The sequence below is a fragment of the Sinocyclocheilus grahami genome, unplaced genomic scaffold (assembly GCF_001515645.1).
Source record: "Sinocyclocheilus grahami isolate Dianchi unplaced genomic scaffold, SAMN03320097.WGS_v1.1 scaffold402.1, whole genome shotgun sequence".
Lineage (NCBI taxonomy): Eukaryota > Metazoa > Chordata > Actinopteri > Cypriniformes > Cyprinidae > Sinocyclocheilus > Sinocyclocheilus grahami.
The window spans coordinates 44,128-52,071 of record NW_015505581.1 but is presented as its reverse complement, the minus strand read 5'-3'; positions in this window follow the sequence as shown (position 1 = coordinate 52,071).

Here is a 7,944-nt window from a genome sequence, read left to right as displayed (position 1 = left end):
CCATTTGATGTCCAATGTCAAATCTGTTGACTGTTTCCCTAGGGAAAAAATTAACCACTGTACGATAATATAATGAAATATATGAGATTGTATTTCTCTTGCAATTGTTTTTATTTTAAAGGAATGTGTTTCTAGGCCCAAATGGTCTACAGTTTTGGCAGGCTAACTAACGGATCCCCTGAATCTGTGTTGCATCAGTGTGGAGAAAAAAAATGTTGCAGAGTAAAGCAGATAGATCAGATTCAGGTTGCAGGTGGTCACAAGAGGATGGGCTTGTTTTTCTTGGGCTTGGACAGTCTGAAGGGACCCAGCCATTTAAAGAGCCTGTTGGTTTCATTGTGAAAGCAATGAAGGGCACAAAAGGGATAGTCATGGACAATGTTTGTGATGAGCAGATGACAAGCCCTGGGCAAAGTTGATGGTGCCGAGGTCAACCTAGATATTCAGTTAACCATTTTTGATGGAACACAGATCATGTTTGAAATTAAAGTGAAACTGTTTCCTTATGTGACCAATTATTTGCAGCTGTATTATAAGATTCGGTTTCACACAAGCAATAATCCACATAAATGAAATGTTGAACTTTGAAAATCGCTGTGTATAGAGCTACATAATGTTCAGTCGTTGGGGTTAACGGGCAGGATTTATCTTCCTCTTATTTCTGCTCATAAACATCCATTGTCTCCTTCAGACTAATTGTTTCCTCTGTCAGCCAAAGAAAACGATCCATGTAAACTTCACAACAAGGGATGAATAATGGACATGCAGGTCTTGTTAGCAAGATCTCTATCCTCTCCCGCTTCTCTTAAATCTCTCTTTGTTTCTTGTAAACTGACTATTTATATCATCTAATAGTGGCAGCGGTTACTGCCAGAGGACTATCAGATAGCTGCCTATACAGTCTCCTACAGACCTCAGACTCAATATTTATGACACTGACATGGTGAAAAAGTTCTGGTAAAAGACTAATTTGCAGCTCAGGCGCTGTTATGTTTTTATGTCATATTCTCTCTCTGTTTCTCTTACTCTTGCTATTTTTTTTACCCCCTGCACGAGTGACCTTTGATACCAGATATAATTGGCAACATGTTTGGAGCTCATTCAAGGACAGCACTGAGATTATTCTCAAAGCACAGAGCACTCTGTCTGACCTGTACTTTGAATTCACTGTGCCAAATGATGTTCAAATAATAGACCAAAAATTTTTTTTTAAAAAGGCAGAATCTGGGAATCTGTGCTTAGTGTGTAAGAACCTTGGGTTGTTTTCTAAAAGAGAGTTCACTGACAAAAAAAGGAAAATTCACTGTTGAAATGGTGTGTTGCATGTGTGACAAGCATATGCTCAATATTGTCATATCGCTTGCATTTCTGGTTGAGAGAGGCTGGTGTCAACATCACCTGGGTTTACTTAGCTAGTTTAATTTCCTGTTTGACCAGTGCAGTGTTTATAGACGGCAGGTGCTGATATTGTTGTTGTTACTCATCTTGTTTTCTCTGTTCCAGTATGATAACCCATGATCAACCAGTGATCAGCTCATACTTTTAAATTTTCTCTTCTCTTCTCTTCTCTTCTCTTCTCTTCTCTTCTCTTCTCTTCTCTTCTCTTCTCTTCTCTTCTCTTCTCTTCTCTTATATATGTTTGAATAGATTAATTTCTTTCCGAAGGATATAAGTAACATACATTTGTATTGTTTTTATTTAGATAAGTTGTTTTATCTGCATTTCCTGAACTGTAGCTTTCATTTGAATGTTATATTATAGGTGAGGCAGATGTTACTTTTACAGACACTAGGGGTGTTTGATTCCAGGTTTTTTTGGAGTCATCTCCAACTCCCACCAACTCCATTTATTTTACATCACAATAAGAGAAGGAATATAATACAAGATTGCAGTTGTTATTACCCAGTAAATTAATTAATTAATTTTTTGACACAAAGCCTTAAATGTCTTCACTTTACACTTCTAGCATCAGTCTATCAGTGTCATTCCATATCTATAGATATTGCCGATATCGAAACTTTGAGAGAAACACTCAAATAATATTTCACAATTAAATGAACTATAGAGAAGAAGTTAACATATTCTTTAATGAATTCATCTAATTATACTGGTCAAGTGATGGTGCTAAACAGCCATGATCTTGTATTAGGAGCAAAAAGCTGCTTGGACAGGAGAGATACTACTACTAATAAATACAATACATCAAAAATACATACAATAATGTACACTTATTGATGTGTTTTTATGATTTATGATTAGATTGCTGAATATAAAAACAACTTAGGTTAACCATGAAAAACCAAATTAATATTTATTGCATCGATATAACATCAATGAAACCACAAAGCTGGCACAGAGGTATATATGATTACAAAGTAGAGTTACTATGACAACTCTTGTTTCTGCAACAACTCCAGCTCTCTGAAACAAAGTGTAATACATCAGTGTCTGAATTCCTTGCTTCATTTTGTAAATGTTTTGCTGATATAGTGCACTCAACTGTCATTATATATTGGTTAAAGATTTAATGAACAAGTGAGCAATTTTGAACATAGCAACAGAGTCCACAATGTGTGTTGATTCCTTTGCTGGATTCAAACCTGACTCTAGGGCTATTTAGAGTTGAGGAATCAACTCTTGGAGTCGACTCCACATCACTAACAAACACACTGTTTTACAAGGCAAAAAGAGATCTTAAGTCTCCTTTAGTACTCTATCCAATAAAATTTACTATTTCTCTCATTAAAATAATTAACTAATATTAATTATAATTCATTCTTGTAATCAGGCCTTCATGTGAGCATTGTATTCTGTGCAAACTTTTTAGAGAAGACAGAGAAAGAAAGAAAGAAATCAATGTAAAGCAATACTTTATGCAAGTACACACTGATGCTGGACTTTACATGCTGTTACTGTATCTAAATAGTTCTACTTTGTTGAGACATCTCTTTTGTCTTAATGGGGAAATTTGGCTACTGACAAATATGCTGATATTTCAGAGGACATACACATAGTCATATTTTACATATAAAAAAGTAGCAGTGGAGCACAAAGCACACGATTTGAGCATAATTCAGATTATCTTTCAATAGATGATTGAGTAAAACTGTGTATAAAATGAGTAATACAGTAAGAGGTTTTCCATATCGCCAATCCAAAAGACTGTCATCTTTAATTACACAATAAATCTTCACAACCATAATATTATGAATATTAAACACACAAGTCTGACAAATGAAGTCTGGCTAAATGAATTCTTAATAGGTATTGCATTATTTAAGAGGAGGAAAAGCGTACATGGTGGTTTAAGTTGGTTATATGGGGATTTAGATACTAACATCATGGAGCATTCAGTCCAGTTGACTTAGAAGGAACAGGATGGTTATACCATGTGGACGGCAGATGAATGGGCCTGTAGGAGGGAATCAGACCTGATCGGAGCCCAAGTAAATGTGCCTGGACAGCTGTGTAGGTGTAAAGAGAAACTTACTCTACATGATACTTTTTACACCTACTCACCACTACAGTGTCAGTCACAATGAAATTTGCTACTACACCAAACCTTTTTTAAATTTTACTGCTTATAGGCTATGGTATGTACAATCCATAAGGCCAGTGCTTTCACAATAGGGATCATTTTGCCTAATATAATATCCAGTATCTACAGAGTAAGATTCTTGCTTTTGCAGTCTTTTCCCACTGTGTGTGTGTGTGTGTCCTCAGTCAGTTATAATAAAAGGGCTGAAGTTCCATGCATATAATCACTATGTCTTTTTGAGGTGAGTTGACCTCTGTTCCCACAGCAACAGCGATGCTGTTCATGCACTGCAGATAGTGTTACTATGGAAACTGCATTGAGATCATCAGGATTTACCAAAGAAGTGAAACCAATTAAAACAAAGAGTCAAAAATAGGGGTGTAAGGGTGAAATAAAGACATAGGCTAAAAGATGAAATTAGCTTCATGAGCTTTCTATGTCTGCTGGCTTTGAAGTCTAATCCTGTTTTGCCAGGCATTATGGGTAATATTCCCGTTATCATTTTATTTAATGTAAGTCAGCCAAACAATAGGCCTGCAACACCAAGGTATGCACGACTAATAAACAATTAAAATAAATATATAATTCAGAGCATTTGCCTTGAAATTGTACCAAATAAAAAAATCATAAAAATGGTAAAAAATCATAAAAATGTGTTGTGTTAGTGTGGATGTGGTTAGGGTGTGATTATTTACATTTCTGATGATTTGGTTGAGAGAATAATTTCCTCTGTGTAATTCCAATTGTTTACATTCATTTTGTAGCAGACGTTCCTCTTTGCACAAGTTTACATTTTGGTAATGATTCTGCCACATAAGTACACCTAGAGGCCTTCAGTGTGTCAACAGTAATCAGCCACGCACAATTAAATGCCTTCATCAAAACATTTCCACTTTCAAAACCACTTCCCTCATAAAAGCTGCTGCTTTGAAACAATTTTCTGCTCATCCGGCTCAGAGCATTTTTCTTACAAACAGTTATTTAGGTATTAAAGAAAATAGACCTGAAACATTAGACATGAATAAATGCATTTATTTTTAAAATACACCATTCAGGACTTTTATAGTTATATAATAGTACTGTGTCGGGTTGTATCTTCTGTCTAAATGGCATTCATTTCTTCATTTCATAATGCACTTTAAGTGAATGTATGACTAATTTGTATTGATATATAAGGATGGAAGGTATCATTGCCTTTCTGACATCCAGCCCATTACAGTGTTTCCATTAATTAGCCCTCCTTATGAGCCCCCCATCCCACTATAGCGCCAGATGGTGCCCTGCTTTACTGATAGGAGCTTGGCCCTCCCACTGGATGACTGATGAAAAAGAAAGATCCAATCACAGACTTGTCGATCTCCCTCTTGGCACCAAGAGAGAAACAGCGCAAGGCTTTTCTCCATAGAGAGATCCCCAGGTTTCATAAAAGTAGAAGGAAAACTGTTCAAGCAACAGTGCTTTATAGTGTTTGCAACTATTATTTACTCTAAAATAAGATGATTTTGTTTGACTTATTTTATATTTTCTTTTTTTATGACTGGCTGTGTCATTGGCACAAAATGAGTTGGTTTTGACTTTAATCTTTCTGTTCCAGTCCTATCCTCTCGGAGTCGGCTTCTGCGATCCTGAAGCTCCTCATGACAGAAGTTGTAATGCACCTTTTAGAGTTGGTATCGAAGCAGAGGTTTGATAGGTTTGTGGTTTGGTGGTAACAAGCCAGAACTACTTAAGTCTGCTGCTATTCACAAAGTGCAGGAGAATGTACAAGTGGGAATGCAGAATGAAATCATCAGCATTTAATTGTTTTGTAATGGATTTCATAGAGACAATGCTATTAGGTGGATTGTAGAGTCAGTGGTGTACCAAACATCTTACAACTGCAACAGTCCATCTGTAGAGAAGATGATGAATGATCAATACATTTTATTTACTGTTTCTTTTTTTATGACTGGCTGTGTCATTGGCACAAAATGAGTTGGTTTTGACTTTAATCTTTCTGTTCCAGTCCTATCCTCTCGGAGTCGGCTTCTGCGATCCTGAAGCTCCTCATGACAGAAGTTGTAATGCACCTTTTAGAGTTGGTATCGAAGCAGAGGTTTGATAGGTTTGTGGTTTGGTGGTAACAAGCCAGAACTACTTAAGTCTGCTGCTATTCACAAAGTGCAGGAGAATGTACAAGTGGGAATGCAGAATGAAATCATCAGCATTTAATTGTTTTGTAATGGATTTCGTAGAGACAATGCTATTAGGTGGATTGTAGAGTCAGTGGTGTACCAAACATCTTACAACTGCAACAGTCCATCTGTAGAGAAGATGATGAATGATCAATACATTTTATTTACTGTAAAAAAAAAAAAGGGTTTTAGGGGAATCACACTCTACCCAACCACTAAATAAGATCATGATGAGACTAAAAGAGTGCAAATGCACTTTATAGGATAAACCGTAATTACCTAGAACCTCATAATATTCCATTCTTGAGCATTATGGACAGCCATTAAGTGTTTTTATAAGCAACATGTGCTGCAGGCAGCATGTGCAATCAAAAGTGCGCACAGATTTTTTGGTAATGTACTGAAGCCCTTTATAACTGTAAACTGATTCTGCCCTGTGTGATGAAAAAATATAGAGAGATGAGCCAGTATTATCAATTTGAGATGTATTTTTTTTTATTGGTCAGTATTAGTGTTATTGGTCAGTATTGTGTATATATACATACATACAATATTGACCAATACTGACCAATAAAAAATTTAAAAAGAACACACACACACACAGTGGAGATCAAAATTAGAGAACAGTCTATAAATACTTGATTTTTTCTGAAATATTATTAATCTTCATCGCTCAAAATTTGAAGGGATATTAGCTGTAGGTATACCACTGTTATACTAACATGTTTGACAAAATATATGTAATATATAGTTGCAAGAAAGAAAGTTTGAATTGCAAGATAAAAAGTTGCAATTACCTTTTTTAAAAATGTTTTATTCTGTAGTGGAAACAAGCTTTCATGTTTCTTAGCTAATCTGTATCAGACAAATTTAATATTGGTGAATCCTTAAAAATACATATCAAACCAAACTAATAAAAGATGAAACAAACCAAATACTGTACAAAACAACTGAATAGCAACTAAACTTCTTTAGACATGCAAAGTTTCCATTGTGGTTTCTCTATACAAAATATAACCATCCTACATTCAGCTGGGAAATTATGTGTACTATTCTTATGACTCCACCACCCCTTTGAAAGGTCGGTCATTTCTCCTGATTGGCCTATCCCCTGCTTGCACGCATAGCCAGGGTTCTTCTTGTTGTTCATCACAGGAGGCTTGGCATTAAAATCCCTGGGTGCAGGCGTGCCTAGCACCATCTGAGCAGTCAGGGCTAACCGCTAATGATAATGAGCAGATGACAGGGTCTCGCTCCTGAGGCGAGTTTGGGCCTCAAAGAGAAGCAGGAACATGGGTGACATCTGAGCCCTGCCAATTAGCAAAACTGAAATGCTCAGTTCAGCTCCCTCAAAATGAAAGGAGGCAGCTTTGAACCATAAATATGCTGACAGAGAAACTGTCATAACTTCATGATTGAATCAAGGTTATTATCATTAACTAAAAAAAAAATTTAAAAAAAAAATTAAAACAAAATAAAAAATAAAAAAGTATTTTCTTGTAAAATGTACTCCAATTACCTTTGTTTTATTTAAAACTTTAAAAAAGTCATTTTTTTACAGTGTAGTTGCCAAGACAACATTTCTCATTTTCTAAAATAACTCAAACTTAATAAAGGAGAACTATTAAATAAAAAATTATAAAACTATATTAATTATTTTAATTATATTCTAATGGGCCCCTTTGTGACATCACAAAGCCCGGAAACCAACGTTGTAGTCCAAACGAGCCATTCGTTGTAGTTCTTGATGCATGATGGGATAACTTAGCCTTGAATACCGCTCCGGAGGATGGATTTAGTGTGCGTTAAGGGCACTGCGCTTTGGCATTTTTAAGACCTGGGACAGTCTTGCACACTTACTTCCTCAAGTGGCCAATTTGACATATTCATAATTTTGTTGAATAACGATCTCTTTACATTAACTTGATTCCATATTGATTGTCACTGGCATAAAACACAAAGCCTCTGAAGCTGAATCAAACTGATGTGTTTTATAATGAGGAATGCTTCTCTCAAAACAATTCTGAGATGCCCTCAGCCCTTATTACATGTGACAACCAAGACAGAGAGATTGGGCCAGAGGCTGAGGGCTGGGAAGAGACACCAAGCCAAGGTCTGGGTCCTCGGCCCTGTTTTAGAGCACAGATTGGATAGAGACAGTGCTTTCCCCCCACCAAATATTCTCTGCAGAGAAAGACTAATCAGACACACATGGCTTGAGAATTGCGGGGG